The 16,749-nt window shown below is 36.3% G+C and overlaps 1 protein-coding gene, 1 non-coding gene and 1 pseudogene across 4 annotated transcripts in view; 1 reads left to right on the top strand and 2 right to left on the bottom strand.

Annotated features, from left to right (window-relative positions):
- Grid2 (glutamate ionotropic receptor delta type subunit 2) overlaps positions 1-16,749 on the bottom strand; it is a 1,426,614-nt gene that overhangs the window by 268,662 nt on the left and 1,141,203 nt on the right. The gene's annotated exons all lie outside the window — the stretch shown is intronic.
- On the top strand, positions 6,462-7,394 carry LOC130876990 (lupus La protein homolog; annotated as a pseudogene).
- LOC130889502 (U6 spliceosomal RNA) lies at positions 14,213-14,319 on the bottom strand. The gene has a single exon (XR_009058591.1). It is a non-coding gene; the product is annotated as a U6 spliceosomal RNA (small nuclear RNA).

Raw genomic sequence — 16,749 nt, forward strand, 5'->3', positions numbered from 1 at the left:
TGAAAAATAAGCCATGTAAAAGTGGAATATACACAGAGTATATTTTGTCTGGATTATATATATATTATTGCAATTTATTTGAATTTTTGACTGTGAATTAGCTAAGTACAGAGAGACATTTCATTTTACAGGCTAACATATGTATTTTAAAGGTATCTTGGTTTAAAAATTTGAATCTAAGGATATGTTCCTTTAGAAAAGAGGTCTTGCTTTTGTTTCTACAGAAGATGTGGACCTGTGGATTCCTTCCAGGTTAATGTGGTTTAATGGAACGTGACCCTTCAGAAGGTCTCTGTGAACTGCAAAAACTACTTTGCCCAACAAAAGCAGAAAGCAGTTTGGAGAAAACTATGCCCAAATTCTATAAATGATTGTTCATAATGTTTTTCATTTAAAGAGTGATATTTTATAGAGATGAATACTTTGCATTGGTGTGGATCTTGGTTCACTGATATAAATTTAAGACTGATTTTGTTATACTGTATATATGTATTTATGCTCTTGTTTAAGGTATTATATTTATACAGTTCATTTAAAATGTAACATATAATTAAAATTACATTTTTAATTAATAATCATTTATAATAGTCAAACTAATAATCATGTTAGTTAGATTTTCTAGATATACAGTAATATATATCAGTTAGATAGAATCTTCAACACTTTTAAAGATACAGAATATGGCATTTAAAATGGTTTAAGAACTTAGACTTTTCTGAATAATGAGACATGTCTGTTTCTGCCAGCACAAATTACTTCAAAAGGATGATGGGCATGGAAGAGGCTCCTTATGGAGTTTGTTATTCATTTGGGAAAAAACTGCTCTTCCCTGAACTGCTTGATGGTATGCTGTATGAACTGAAATACAGGACCCACAGAAAAATGACTGCTGAAATAAACTTGCTGAATGAAGGTGAGACAGTCCTTCAGGGTTCCAGCTTTTTAGAAGAAGCTGCCAGACATTCTGCAGGACACAGAAGAAATCAAATGATACTTAAAATTTTTTGCTACATGGAAAACTCTGTCAGATACTATGGGCCTGTAGGCTGAAGATGAATGCCTCACTGATATAGAAGAACTTTGGATGACTGTCCAGGCAATGAGATGTCTCTGTCAATTCCAGAGTTTTCAAGGTTACATAAAATGTACTTCTTGTTTACTTAGGTAGTATTATATTCTTTTGGGGTCTTTGAAGAGTTGAAGTTTGATAGTTATAGTTTTCTTTAGTTATGATAAAAGGTAAATTAGGTATGAAACTTTAGACTCACAAAGACAAAGACAAAGATAGTATATTTTCTTTAATTTTGCCAGATACAAATAGAGTAAATATTGTAATTGTAATTCTTGCTTGAACCTGTTTTGGCATATGTAATTTTACTTTATTAAAGTTAAAACCTTCCTTTTTATTTATACAAAAAGGGGAGATGATGTTGGATTCCCCTCTGTATGCTATGGATATGTGTTATTACCATTGATTAATAAAGATATTGATTTGGCCAATAGCAGGGCAGAATATAGCAAGGATGGAAGAGATATAGAGAAAAAGTAGACAGAGTCAGAGAGATGGCATGTAGCTGCCAAAAAAGATAGACACCAGAAAAGAATCTTACCTGGTGATACAAAGATTAATAGAAATGGGTTAATTTAAGATGTAAGGGTTAGTTAGTAAAAAGCTAGAGCTAATAGGCCAAACAATGTTGTAATTAATATAGTTTCTGTGTTATTATGTGTGTCTGGATGGCTGGGAAACAAAAGAGTAGTCTCCTTCTACATTTACTCATTTCAATAATGGGAGTAAAGCTGTATTAAAATATACTTCCCATTTGTAGTTGAGGGTACCCTAAAGTATCAAGGATACAAGGAAGGACGAAGCAAAATATATCTGTAAAGATAAAACAGAAGGACTCATTCATCAAAGTTTTATAAATAAAAACCAGGTAGTTGCTCACAGCTTCCCAGGAGCCTGAAGGTCTCTGGATGGAGACAACATAAATGGTGGCTCCCTAGAACCCCCTCCAGCACAGAATGGTCACGTGCTGATGCTCAGCAGAGCTGCAGTCACTCTCGATATTCATTATCAGGGGCCTTCAGTTTGAATGCAATGTGCTCACAGTCAAATACCACATCTAAATGTAGAAATACTTTCCTAAATAGTCCCACTAATACAAAATTGCTTGATAAATTAATGTTTCCTTTTAGTCTTCCATGAAAAGAGAATTGAAATAAAATGCTGACATATTTTATCGTTAATATAATCAAGTTCTGTGACGTAACTTCACTTTAAATATTAGCTTTACAACATGAATATAGTTATACCACAAACAGTTTAGTTAAAGAAATGGCTTTGTACACAAAAGATTTGTAAAGGAATATTTTAATATATTGCCTATATAAAGTTATTAATATAAGAAGAGAGACACCTTATTTCCAACATTCTTTAAGTTTCAAATAGCAGAGCATTCCATAAGTTAGAACAAAGGTATGTTTGTGTTCCCTCCTTCTGATATCAAGTTCAGCATATACATCTTCCTTGAGAAATGACTACAGTAAAAATTACAGCTTGTCTGATTCAGCATTGTTCTATTATAACACATCAAGATAACACCAAAGGAGATAAAAATTTAGTGATTGCAGTGGAGTGAAGAGAACACAGATAGCTTATCATGGGATTATAGGCTGGCTGAGTAGCTGCCACAGACAGAAATGCCTATTGTAAATGGCTTTTAAAAATGTGACATGAGCTTTGAGTATGAACAGCAGAGATCAGTCCCTGAAAGAGAATAAGTTATTATATAAGCTGAAATCCTCATATTATTATATCTAAAATTCAAAAGCTGGGGGAAATATATATATACACACTATATAATATATTTAAATATATTACATCTTTATTATATAATATTTATATTATCTATAAACAAATATATATTTATATATATATATTAAAAATATATACCTGAGTCAATGTTTCAAAACAGAAAATAGTCTCAGCATCACTCAACATAAATTAATTCCCCTTGGCTAAGGATCCTTTCTACCACCCTTACTCTCTCTCCCTCCTTGGCCTCTGTAGGCAATATTTCCAAAGCCATAGAAAGAATGGTGAAACAGTATTTCAGAGAAAACTGTGATTATACTTTCCTCTATAAAACTCACATGGTCACACAATATTAAGTCTGATGCCCCTTCTCCTTGTGCCCTAATTCATTCACACAGACTTAAAACAGTGGTGTGCATCTGTAGTTAGAGAATGGTAAAAAAAGAAAAGAAAAGAAATGAAAAGAAACAGAATGAAAAGGAAAGCAGAAAATAGTTTGGTTGCTAATTGATCTATTCTGAACAGCTCACCATCATTCTTTAAAACTCCCCTACCGATCTCCTATCAGATTACCATTAATATTAAGAGAAGATAGGTAAGCTTTATTTAGCTATTTAACATGCATGTTACATATATTCTATGTATGCAGGGCAGTTCTGAGAAAATAAATTTTAATTATTTGAGTGGATCTAGGATAATTCAAATTCCTTCCATGAGAAGGATGAGCACTAAAAATCACTTCAAACATCTAAAATTAATTCTGATACAGGCAATAGCTTGATACCAGAAACAACAGAGAGCAACTGCTGTGCCATTTAAGCAGAAAAGTAGATTTGGAGATGCCTCATGGGCCTCCGTCTCCTAACGGATAAAGCAGAGGAGCACAGTTGCCTCCTGAGTGAGGCCAGAGTCCAAGCTGGCTATGGTTCTTGTGGGAGGAGGGATGGCAGTGTTGCTCCTCTCTAGAGTGCCCCATTGTACACTGTGGGAGGAATTTCTTTCTGCGGATTTGTTTCCTAGCAGAGAGATAAGCTGGCTTTTTACTGAAGAACAGATTAAGGCATCTGGGTAGAAAGAAGTAATGTCGGATTTCTCCCCTAAATTCAATTCTGAATGAATGAGTGCTCTTCAATGTCTCCACAGCGAATTCTGGGAAAGTTCTATGACTTGACATTAACAAAATCATGTCACAATAGATACAATGCTGAATGGTTATATTTCTAAAATACAAGACTGTTAAGTATTTATTTACAATTTATTGCCCTGTTCCTTTGCTGAGAGCTTTTACTTACATTTTCACATGATTTCCTTTAGAGTACAGATGTTGCCTACATAAACATTTCTAGCAACATCCTTCCAATCATCTTCATCTTCTTTTGGAATAAAAAGAGGCTGTTTGTGTGGAATATACACCAACAGTTGACAGGTAGGACTTGCCAGCCTGACTGTGGGGAATTGTAAGTCAAATCCCATCTTGTATGGAATGGAATAAGTCAACTCAAGTTTCTGCATAAGAAGGAGTATTTTTCAGGGCAGAGAGAGAGATGAAACATGCCTAATAGGATTGGTACTAGATACTTCAGGCAAAGAGCAGACAACAGGAAAAGACAAATATGGTCTAAGACACTTATCCCCCAGCCCATCACAGGCCTCCATGCCCATACTCTCTGAGTTTCCTCTTCTGGATTACACTGTGACAGTTGGAAAGGTTCATCAGTGACCCATAGAGAACCTACACACCCCTCACCCACTGCTGTCCATTGGCTACAGCAGCGAAGAGGTCTAATGCTTAAAGCTCAGAAGTAGACTTTCCAGAATGTAAAATGACCCAAATTTCAAAATGAAAAATCTCAATAGAAATGTGTTACTCAGACCCAAGAAGGAGGTAAAAATCTTTCATAATAAGACTATACTGATGATGTTTGTGAAATGAGCTTAAGGAGGTGAGACCAGGTAGGCTCCACTGAGATATATGGTCATGGGCCTGGTACTGGGCAGCTTCTTATTTTGCAGAAGAATAGGCTTAAAGACATAATGTTTTAATTTGTGTTTTAATCTGTGAACAAATTATTTAAACTTCTCTAAATGCAATTTCTTTTCCTATTAAACACGATGGTTCTGTACGAAGGTGATTGGAGGTTTGAATTAGATACTGCATATAAGGCACTGTTCTTAGTGATTAGCTTCTAAGTACTCGATGGTGAGGTTGGAGATAACAACTTTATTAGTACCATTACTATTGTGTTTTTCCCTCTTATGCTTTTTGTAATTGCTACCCCCTCATTTCTCTAACAATTAGGCGTTCTCCACTAACTCCTCTTCCTTCCTGTAGCCATTCTGTCTGCATTGCTCTTTACTCTAAACAGTTACTACTTCTGTACCTTACACTGTCCAAATCTTACAGCCTCTCATCACCTTTGTCTTTTTGTTTCCAGTTGCCTTGTCATTTTTACCTAGACAGTTATTTGTAAATCTTTTGTTCCTCTCCATAGGACTGAGTGTATAGTTTAGGGCACATCAACCGTGCCCTTAATTAGTACTTTCTGTGTGCCCCTATGTTCCTAGTGCAATTATTAAGACATTTTAGCTGGAAAGAACTTCCCAAGAATTGGATTATTTTTTTTTTCCCGTCAGAAATAGTCTTTTGCCTCATCTACACTCCTAGTGTAAGACAACACTGCATTCCTTCATGCCTCTGTTTGTTCCTTCTCCACACATTGAAAGGTATTTTTAGACCAAGCTGCTTCACTGGACCTGCTGGAAGCTTTCCCTTTGAGGTCATACAGCACTGTCACCTCACTGCTTCTAACACTGGATTATACTCACATCCAGGCAGCATTTTATGAGATATCACCTCTTTGACTATCTTATAAGAATACAAATTTCTGTTTCTTATGAAGTTTTCTGTCTGGAAAAACAGCCAGTAATGAATCAGGCTTATTTTTTCATCTATTCTTCCTCAAACATTGCTTTCATTCTGGAAAGTCAGAATTCCTGTTAAAGTTTTACTTAAAAAGATCAGACATTCAATTTACATTGCCGGCCACTCAATAGGTAGAGTTTATACTTCTGAGTGAGTTTTTGGGAATTTCCTCTGTAACAAAATTAGCTGTGAAGTGTCAGAATGCCTCCAGTAAATCTTGCCAGAACATTTTGCTTCGTCTGTGAAACAAATTCAGATGCCAAGAAAATGAAAAAGGAAATCCAAACAAACAGCATCGAGAAAGGCATTTGGAGAAGCAGAGGGCATAGCCCATGACTCCTGCAGTTTGGAGACCTGGAATGGAGAAGAGTGTCTGCTCATAAAGAGCGGCTATGTAGAGAAGGACTTGTTTGCTCCATGACTTTTGGATGAAATGTCGGGAGGAAGATGAAAGAGAAAAACTTTCCACTGATTCTGTTACATGGCATGGTTGAATCATAGGAAGTAATGTGGTTTTTAATAAATAAAGAAAAGATTAAAATAACAAGGAAATGGAAGGAGCATTCACCAGTTAATATTGATTATTATTACAGATAGTCCAACTTAGTTTTCCCATTCTGGTGAATACCTGGATCATTAGGAGGATGGGAAACACACATGCTCTTCTTTCAGAAGCAGGAAATGAGCACCCTCTAAAGGATTTCTCCTTTCCTCCTGGCCATGTTCTCTAGTAGTCCCATTGCTCATTTAATAGCTCCTCCTCAGGAAGGTTTCCCCAGCTCTGCAACTCTTTAAATTAAAGGCTTCCCAACTGATGCAACCCTGGATGACATAGAAGAATGGCTAGATAATAAAGGTCAAATACTGAATATTCAGATGAGATAAACATTGCACAAAACAATTAAGGGGTCAATATTTGCTGTGTTTGATAGTATTCAGTCTGCAAAAACTTTTGTGGATACCCCTGGTCAGAAGTACAAAGACACGAGCTTGTTAAGTCTCTTTAAGGAAGATTACTTTGCAAAGAAAAATGAAGAAAGAAAGCAGAGTAAAGTGGAAGCTAAATTAAAAGCTAAACAAGAACATGAAGGAAGACACAAGTCAGGAAGTGCTGAAACACAACCTCTGGAAGTAAAGATGGGGTGTTCACTGAAGTTTTCAGGTGACTTGGATTACCAGACCTGTACAGAAGATTTATACATCCTTTTTTCAAATCATGGTGAAATAAAATTGATTGACTTTGTCAGAGGAGCAAAAGAAGGAATAATTCTCTTTAAAGAGAAAGCTAAGGAAGCACTTGAGGAAGCCAGGAGTGCAAATAATGGTAACATACGATTAAGGAACAAAAAGGACATGAGAAAAAGAAGCGATGAAAAAATCATGAATGATCAGCAAAAATCACTAAACAAATGGAAGTCAAAAGGAGGCTGCAGATTTAAAGGAAAAAAAAAAGGGAAACAGACCTCCTTATGCTGGGGGACCCAAAGGAAGAGGACAGTTTCACGGCAGGAGAACAAGATTCGATGATGATGACTACCATCACCATCATAGATGTGGATTAGGACCAATGAAAAGAGCAAGAGACGGAAGAGACAGGGAAGAGCCTGCATCAAAGCATAAGAAGAGAGAGAATGGCGCTAGAGACAAGTAGTGTAGTAAGCACTGTTTTTATTCATGTTAGTTAGATTTTAAGCTGCTTTTTGTCTTCAGAAGCTTTAAAAAAAAGTGAATTAGGTTCACTTCAATGTCCACCTGTATGAAAGGAAAAGAATTTGTTTTACTTGTCTTTTTTTTTGTTGTTGTTACCCAAACGAAAGTTTTTAAAAATGTATAGTTCTATTTGTGTTTGGATGATTCAAATATGAAAAGGAAGATTCTTCCTCTTAATTGCCTTTGTAATATGAGAATGTATTAGTAAAAACTTGTAAAATATATGCTGTATAAAAATAAAAAAAAAACAAAAATAGCAATTATGAATATATTCAAATACCACAAAGAAAGTATTAATAAATCCTTTAATGAAGTCTTTCAAAAACAATAAACTGAAAATGAAAAAGTTCAAGATAGGAAAGTAGAAATAAAATTGTCAATGAAAACTCAAACTGAGAGAAAACTGGAAACTAAAAAATTAGGAAGTCATACAAAAACTGCAGAGGTAAGCCTCACAGCAGAGTGTAAGGCATGGGACAAAGACTCTCAGAACTCTTTAATATTGAATGAAAATGAAAACATAACATTCACAAAACTGTGAGACACAAGGATTATCATTCTAAGAAGAAAAGTTATAACACTAAGTGTCGTTAAAAAAGAAAAGAGGAAATCTATACCTTAGCAACTTAATACTACACCTGAAAATTCTAGAATGAAAAGAAAAAATGACACTTAAAAAGAGTAGATAGCAAGAAAAAATCAAAGTTATGGCTGATATCAATAAAGCAAAAACAAACCCCTCTAAGAAAACACAATTCAAAAAAATCAATGAAACGAAGAGGTAATTCTTTGAGAAAATCAATAACATCAATATAACCTTAAGCAAATTAATAAAAACGATAAAGAGAAATTAGTCAAATTAATAAAATTAGAGACAAAAGGAGACATCACAACAGACATAAGGAAATCTAAAGAATCAATCTATACTCCATCAAACTGTAAAACTCAAAAGAAATGGATAAATTTCCTGATATATATGATCTACCAAAGTTAAATCAAACTCAGACTCCTGGTGAAGTAGGCACAGTAATTAAAACCCTTCTTTCCAAAAATAATAACAAAGTCCAAGGTCATGTGGATTCAGGGAAGAATTCTTCCAGATCTTCAAAGAAGAATCAACACCAATATATCTCTAATTATCTCACAAGGTAGACACTTAAAGAATGTTAACTAATTACTTTTATGAGTCCACTATTACACTGTCAACAAAATCACACAAAAAAATCTATCAAAGAAAGAAAACTGGAAACCAATATCCCTTATGAGTACAGAAACAGAATTCTCAATAAAATCCTAGTAAACCAAAGCCAAGAACATATCAAAAGGATTATTCACCATGAGCAAGTAGACTTTATCTCAGAGACATAGTGATGGTTCAACATATGTAAATCAATAAACATAACCCACCACATAAATAAACTGAAAGACAAAAACCACATGATAATTACAATAGATACAGAAAAATCTTCTGACAAAATCCAATACCCTTTATGATAAAAGTCCTAGGAAGACTAGGGATACAAGGGACATATCCCAATATCATAAAGTCATTATAGAAAAAGTGCAAAGACAAAATCAACCTAAATGGAAAGAATTCAAAGCATTTTCACTAAAAACAGAAAAAAGACAAGAATGTCCACTTTTTCTATGCCTATTCATGAAGTCTTTTCTAGAGTAATAAAACAACTGAAGGAGATCACGGGGATAAAAACTGGAAAGGAATAAGTCAAAGTATCATTATAAACAGATAATATGACTATATACAAGAGACCATAAAAACAACAGGAAACTTTTACAACTGTGTAACACATTTAGTAAAGCAGCAGGACACATAATTGACACAAAAATCGGTAGCCTTCCTGTATATAAATGGTGAACAGACTGAGAATAAAATCAGGCAAACAATATAGTCTAAAAATTATCTAGGGATAACTCTATCCAAACAAATGAAAGACTTGTAAATAAAAATTTTAAGACATTGAAGACATGAAAGAAAATATCAGAAGATAGAAAGATCTTCCATGCTCATGAATTGATTAGGTTAAGATAGTGAAAATGAACATCCTATTAAAAGCATTCTACAGATTCATTGCAATCCTTTTCAAAATTTGGAAACAATTCTTCACAGAAATTAAACAAACAATGTTCAGATTCATATGGAAACACAAGAAATCCAAGATACCTAAATCAATCTTGAACGATAAAGTAACTGTTGGAGGTATCAATATCTCTGATATCAAATTGTATTACAGAACTATAGTAATAATAGCAGAATGGTATTGGAATAAAAGCAGATTCATTGAATGAAATTAAACAGCAAGACATAAATTTCCAAACCTATGAACACCTGGTTTTGACAAATAAGGAAAAATGTATCTTCACAATATGGAGCTGGTCAAACTGGATGGGTACATATAGAAGAATGTAAATAGTTCCATATTTATCACCCAATGCAAAACTCCAAATATACCAAGGACCTCAACTTGGTGTGGGCAAATTGTCTGTATTCTGTCAATCATGTTTTAAATAAATGCTAATTGGCCAGACAGGAAATATAGGTGGGAAAACCAGACAGGAAGTTGAAATGATGTAATGAGAACGGGAGTATTCTGGGAAGGAGAAGTTGATGACTCCCACTCCTGCCCAGACCACCGAAGCAGCAGGATGTGATCTGCCCCACTGAAAAAAGGTACTGAGCCACATGGCTAACATAGATCAGAAAAATGGTTTTATCAAGATGTGAGAGTTAGCCAGTGAGAGGTTAGAGCTAATGAGCCAATCAGCTTATAATTTATGGAGACCTATGTGTGATTTTCTTTGGGGCTAAACAGTTGTGGGGTACTGGGTGGGACAAAAACCCCAACAACAAACAGGCCCCTGCTCATGTTACATCAACACAAGGTCAGATACCCTCAATATTATAGAAAATGAGGAACAATCTTGAACCCAAAGACCCAGGAAAAGACTTCCTGAACAGAACACTGTTAGAACCAGCACTAACATCAACAATTAATAAATGAGACCTCATGAAACTGAAGAGTTTCTTCATAGCAAAGGACATCATTAGTCAGACAAAGCAGCAAGCTGCAGAATAGGAAAAGATTTTTACCAATCATAGATCCAGTAAGGGTCAATATCTAAAACACATAATGAACTTAGAAAAACAAACTGGAAAAGAAAACAAGTAACTTAAAAAATGAAGTCTAAGCTGGGCAATCTCAAAAGGTGAACTATGAATGTTTGAGAAACAAAGAAATGTTTAACATCCTTAGTCATCAAGGAAAATGCAAATCAAAACTACCTTGAGATTTTATCTTAGTGGCTAAGATCAATAAAATAAATGAAAGCTCATGTTAGCAAGGCTGTAGAGTAAGAGGAACACTCATCCTTTGCTGACAGGAGTGCAAACTCTTACAGTCAGAATGGAAATCAGTATGGCTTTTCCTCTGGGACCTGGGAATAGATCTAACTTAAGATTCAGCTATACTAAGTGGTTATACTCTCAAAGGACTCCACATCCTACACTCAGAGACACTTGTTAATTTATGTTCATTTATGGTCTTCCCATAATATCCAGTAATTGGAAGCAGCCTAGATGTACATTAATTGATGAATAGATAAGGAAAATGATACATATTTTCCTTATTTTTACATATGGAATATTGGTTCCCTGGTAGTGGAGGGGGAAAATTCATAAAATCCCTAGGTAAATATACAGAATCAGGAACATTTATTCATAGGGAGATAATATAGTCTGCAAAAGACAAATATTGTACGTATTCTTTTATATGTGGATGTAGTGTTTAATCTATTGATAGGCATAATACAATCAGCATAATTACAGGGGTTTAGGTTTAGCTGAGGAGAAGTGGGGAACATCCTAAACAAGGGTAAGTACATTATATTGTGTGGAGAGACAGGGAGGAGACTGGAGTAGAAGGATTAAATGGTGAGTGGTAGGGAAGATGGGAGTGTGCAGTAGAATATGTGGGGGACAACTAATGTGAAAAGTCATTTGAGGCAGTCATATATAAACCTACGACTGTGAACCTTCTTAAAATATACATCGTGAAAGACATCTAAATGGAGTAACCAAATGAGGGAGACAAAGTCCTGAGTATTTTACTACCAAATGAAGCTTTTAGTGCCAGGAAAGGATTGCTTCCAATTAAATTGTTTGCTAAAGTGGCTCCTTAGAAACCTTCATGCATCTCAGGCTATTGTCAAGGCTATTAGTTGCTCTCCATAAAATGATGGAAAGGCCCTGTTGTGGAATACAACATAGCTCAATGGGTTTGGAGAAGTTAAGATGGTGCCTAATGACAGCCTTCACTCCTATTGACTAGTGTTTATTATAATGGAAGATATTCTCCATGTTACCAGAAAAAAAATGTAACCACCAACCCAGCTACAAACCCTGTAATCTAAAATGGTGACCTAATTGCATGAAATGCTGGTGCAATAGTGGCACCAACATGGTGGGAGTCAGCAGTCACTCTCTAGCTATAAGACCCACCCCATGAGGTGGAACCATGCCTGATATTGCCCAGGTGGCTGAGAACCTGAGAATAGAAAAGCCATAGGTTCCGGGGGAAAGCAATTATTTTTGTTTTATGAAAGGAAAGTAACAATAAAATGACTCTTAATAACACTATGCCATACCCATAGATCAGTGTTTTACTCAGCCATCATCAGAGAAGCTTCTTCTTGTAACATATGGGAACTTATACAGAGGCCTACATCTGTACAGCGTCCAAAGAGTTGAGAGACTTTGGAACACAGTCCTTAATGGGCTGTCTTCATCAAACCCTTCCACTCAGGGCTCAGGTATCTATATAGGAGGCAGAAAGATTCTAAGAGCCAGAGGGGGTGAATGACACCAAGGAAATGTGTATTCCAGACACAAAAGGATTGACTCACATATGAATTCATTGAGATTGTGGTCGCATACCTGGGGCCTGCACACATTCAAGCCAGATAGGGTCCAAGCACTGAGGGGGAAGGTGGACTCAAGCTCCCATCTTTAACCAAGAATCTATTTGCCTGTGATAATCACATACAAAGGAAAAACTACTTTTCTCCAATGGAGTGAAGGGGTCATACACATAGGTATAGGATTTGTCCCATGCCTATTGGCCAACACAAATGAATTCAATGGTATTCTTGTAGAATTTCTGTGTAATTTTTCTTCGTTCTTAGGAGTTTTTTTAAAGTATTACTGGTATATTCCATATAGATTATTGTTTCTGATTTTGTGTTTCTATAAGTTTTTTTTGTGTGTGTGTGCATATGCCTTTTCTTTATTTGTTTTAAATTCTGGTTTGTTTTTACTTGCTTACTTGCTTCTAAGGAGAGAGAGAAAAAAGTCATGGAGTTGGATGGGTGGAAATGTGGAGAATATCTTGCAGGAGGTAGGGGAAGGAAATTGTAATCAGGACAATTATATGATAAATATCTATTTTCAATCCAAAATGAGAGAGAGGGAGAGTGAGAGAGAGGGAAGGAAGGAGAGGGAGGGAGGGCAGGAGAGAGAAAGAGGAAAGAGAGAGAGAGAGAGAGAGAGAGAGAGAGAGAGAGAGAGAGAGAGAGAGAGAACCAAGAGAAACAAATTGTCCATAAGGAAAAAAAACCCAAAGTTTTGGCTCATATTTAATAGCTCTGTGCACTACTACTGTAGTGACATTAGTAACAGGCACATATGAAACACAGGCAGCCAATGTGCCTATCAGTGAAAGAAGCTCATATAAGGGAGTGCTTAATCTAATAATTATACTGAGTTTTTTGGCTTTGAAAAGATTTAGGAAAATCATTTTAATGGAAAGAAGACTGCCTACTTGAAGGTCAATTGACTGGCTTAAAATACCTGTTACGAGGTGACTCATGGAGAGCCTAACCACAGGTATCTTTAATGGAAACATTGTTCCTCACACTGAAGTGCTGTCTTTATTCTTCTCCATGCTATTGTGTCCTTCATGTCTAAAGACAGAAGAAATTTTAGAAGAAAAATATAAAGTGTAAATTAGAATGATAACAGGCAATGGCTGAGTATAGCCATGCTCTGTGTGTGTGTATTTGTGTTTGTGTGCCTGTGTGTGTGTGTGGTGTGTGTGTATCTATGTGTGTGTGTGTGTGTGTGTGTGTGTGTGTGTGTAGACACAGAGAGAGTTTACTGAGGAAAGCTTTCGGGACAGAGATGAGTATGTACAAGAGTCCAGGTGAGGACTAAAGAGGAAGAAGATGGAGAAGGGGGACATGGGGACAGCTTTATGAGCAGGGCTGGCTGAGGTCCTAAGTGGCTAAGCCATCTAGCCTTCCTCTCCCTGTCCCTTTTCCATCCTTCTCTATATGTGTTTCCTGAAGCACTCATCTTTCCCAGAATTCCTCCCTATACGTTACTACAAAGGACGCTAGACAAAAGTAGCCTCTACTTCTTGTGCTCTGAACACTTCTAGGATGATTTTTCATTTTACTCCATAAAGTAGATTTTCATGTGGCCCAAGCTATCCAGTGGGGCCTGATCTTAAACTCCCGATTCTCCTGCTGCTTCATCTCACTTCTGCTGGAATTACAGGCATGTACTACCACTGACAACTCAATATTTATTTATTTACTGCTTGTGTTCCTTTTTTGAAACTAAATTATTTTCTCATACAATATATTCTGATTAAAGTTTTTCGTACCTCTATTGCCCCCAGCTCCTCCCCGTCTCCCTTCCCCTCTTACTCCATTCCTTTTTTGTCTCTCATTAGAAAAACACAGTTTAAAATATGGAATGCTTCATGAATTTGCATGTAATCTCTGTGCAGGGACCGTGCTAATCTTCTGTGTATTGTTCCAATTTTGGTGTGTGTGCTGCCCAAGTTAGCAAGTGATATTTCTTTTTATGAACTATTTAAATACAAGTCAGAGTTTCAAATGTTCTTGGTCTAGAAAAGGCATGTATCAATACATTCAAGAGAAACCTTTCTTCTATAAGGTCTAATGCTTCCTGGACTATGGCCTTAGGGAATAGTTGCCCCCCCCCCCCAATGGCACGGAAGCCATTGCTGGCATATTTAGAAGTTTCCTTCCACTTTCCTCAGAAAAGTTGTTAGGCATATCCCTTTTCTTCGCATGGTTAGACAGGGAGGCACAGGTAAGTTGGAAGTCTGTGAGAGACAGATGCACTTGAGAAAGGTGGATATCTTAGACAACACAGAAGAGCAGACTGCCTGTGCGCGGGCAGTTCTACATTTCCTTCACAAATTGAAAGGCTGAGTCACACAAGTAGATAAGATGGGCTGTGATAAACAGACAGAGGACTACAGAAATGTTCACTATTTGTTAAGAGTATTAAGCATAAAGCAAAAACAAAGGAACAAATAAATTCATTTATATTATGAAAAAAAATCTTGTACTGTGTATGTGACACACATCTAAAATCCAAACATTTGGGGAGCTAAGGCGGGGTATCCTTGAGTGTAAGTCAACCTGATCTATAGAGGAAGAACCTGTTTAAAAACAAAAACAAAACAAAACAGAAAATACAAAAATGGAATGGACTGTGTGTGGCACATGCCTTCAATCTCAATACTCAGAGAGGGCAGAAGCAGGGGTATCTCTGTGAGTTCAAGGCCAGTCCAGTCTACACAGTGAATTCCAAACCAGCCTGAACATTTTATCTTAAGATAGGTTCTGCGGTGCTGTCAAGTCAATCATCTCCTAGTTCTCCCATTTCCTATATAATATATCATGAAGAAATAAAAGATATTTACCTCAACACATTAAGAATGACTGTAAAATTATTCCAAATTTGTGACCACCATTTTATTATGTCAATATTGACAGCCAACCAGCTGATTTACACTAAAATGATATCTTCAAATAATCCATCAGAGTACAAAAAAGGACAATGAAGTTTTGAACCTCTATATACTTAAAAATCCACGTAGTACTTCATTAATTCCCATGCATTCCAAGGAGATGATTAATACTAACTTCTGTTATGAAAAAAATCCCTCAGGAATCACATGGGAGGACAATGAGGAGCTATCACTAGCACTGCATGACTGGATTTGAGGTGCCAGAAATACTGACTTGATTTATAAAACTGAACTCCTGGGAAACCTGTCTCATCTGTACCCCAAACTCTGTCTCAGAGAAGCCTGCCATTCTGCTCTTAGCCACTTACCCACATGTGATTTTCCTTCAGGTAATACTTTGTTCCTTTCACCCTTTAAGCTTTTCTCTTGTTGAGTTAACAACTAAATTCCTTTAGTTCTTATCCCCCAAATCTATTGAGCACCTTTCTGCAGCTATTAGCTGCTCCATTGTTTTCTCTGTGATTAAAGAGGCCACAGTAATCTTTAAAGGGCTTGGAAAATTTTGTGCTACTAGGTAACTTCTAAATTTCTTGATAAATAATAATGCCATATCTCAAGTTTATGGCTGTTGGATGGTTCATTTTGAAGCTGTCTTCATTCCCTAATTCTGAGCTACCACACACACACACACACACACACACACACACACACACATGCTCACACACACTCTCTCTCTCTCACACACACACTCTCTCTGTCACACACACACTCACAATGCTCACTCTCTCTCTCTCACACACACACGCTCACACACACTCTCTCTCTTTCACATACACACTCATACTCTCTCTCTCACACACACACAAGCCCCCCCTCTCTCTCACACACACACAAACACACACTCTCTCTCTCTCTTTCACATACACACTCATACTCTCTCTCTCACACACACACAAGCCCACACACTATCTTTCTCTCTCTGTCTCTCTCTCTGTCTCTGTCTCTGTCTCTCTCTCTCACACACACACACACTCTCTCTCTCTCTCACACACACACACACTCTCTCTCTCTCTCACACACACATACACACACAAAGTAAATCATCACTTATTCGTCCTCATTAAACTTCATCTTACCTATAATCACCTTGCTTAATTTGTCAAGGTCCTCATAAATTCCTAAAGTGTGGTTGAAGTCAATAATCACCCCTACTCAATGAAGGGTAATCTGCATATTTAATAAGCTTACTCCCTATTCCATATTTCAAATCAACAGTGAAATGTTAATTAGTATCCAGACCAATGCTGACTTGTGAAAAACTGCTTTATTCAATATACCCTTCAAGGCTGACATTGAAGCACTGCTCATTATCTTGCATATGTAATTAGTATGTATTATTGCACCATAGTTTGTTAATAGGCTATGGTGCAATAATACATACTAATCTAAATGAAGCAATGGCTCCAATAAGATACAATATGAATTCAAATGAACAA

The sequence above is a fragment of the Chionomys nivalis genome, chromosome 1 (assembly GCF_950005125.1).
Source record: "Chionomys nivalis chromosome 1, mChiNiv1.1, whole genome shotgun sequence".
Classification (NCBI taxonomy): Eukaryota; Metazoa; Chordata; class Mammalia; order Rodentia; family Cricetidae; genus Chionomys; species Chionomys nivalis.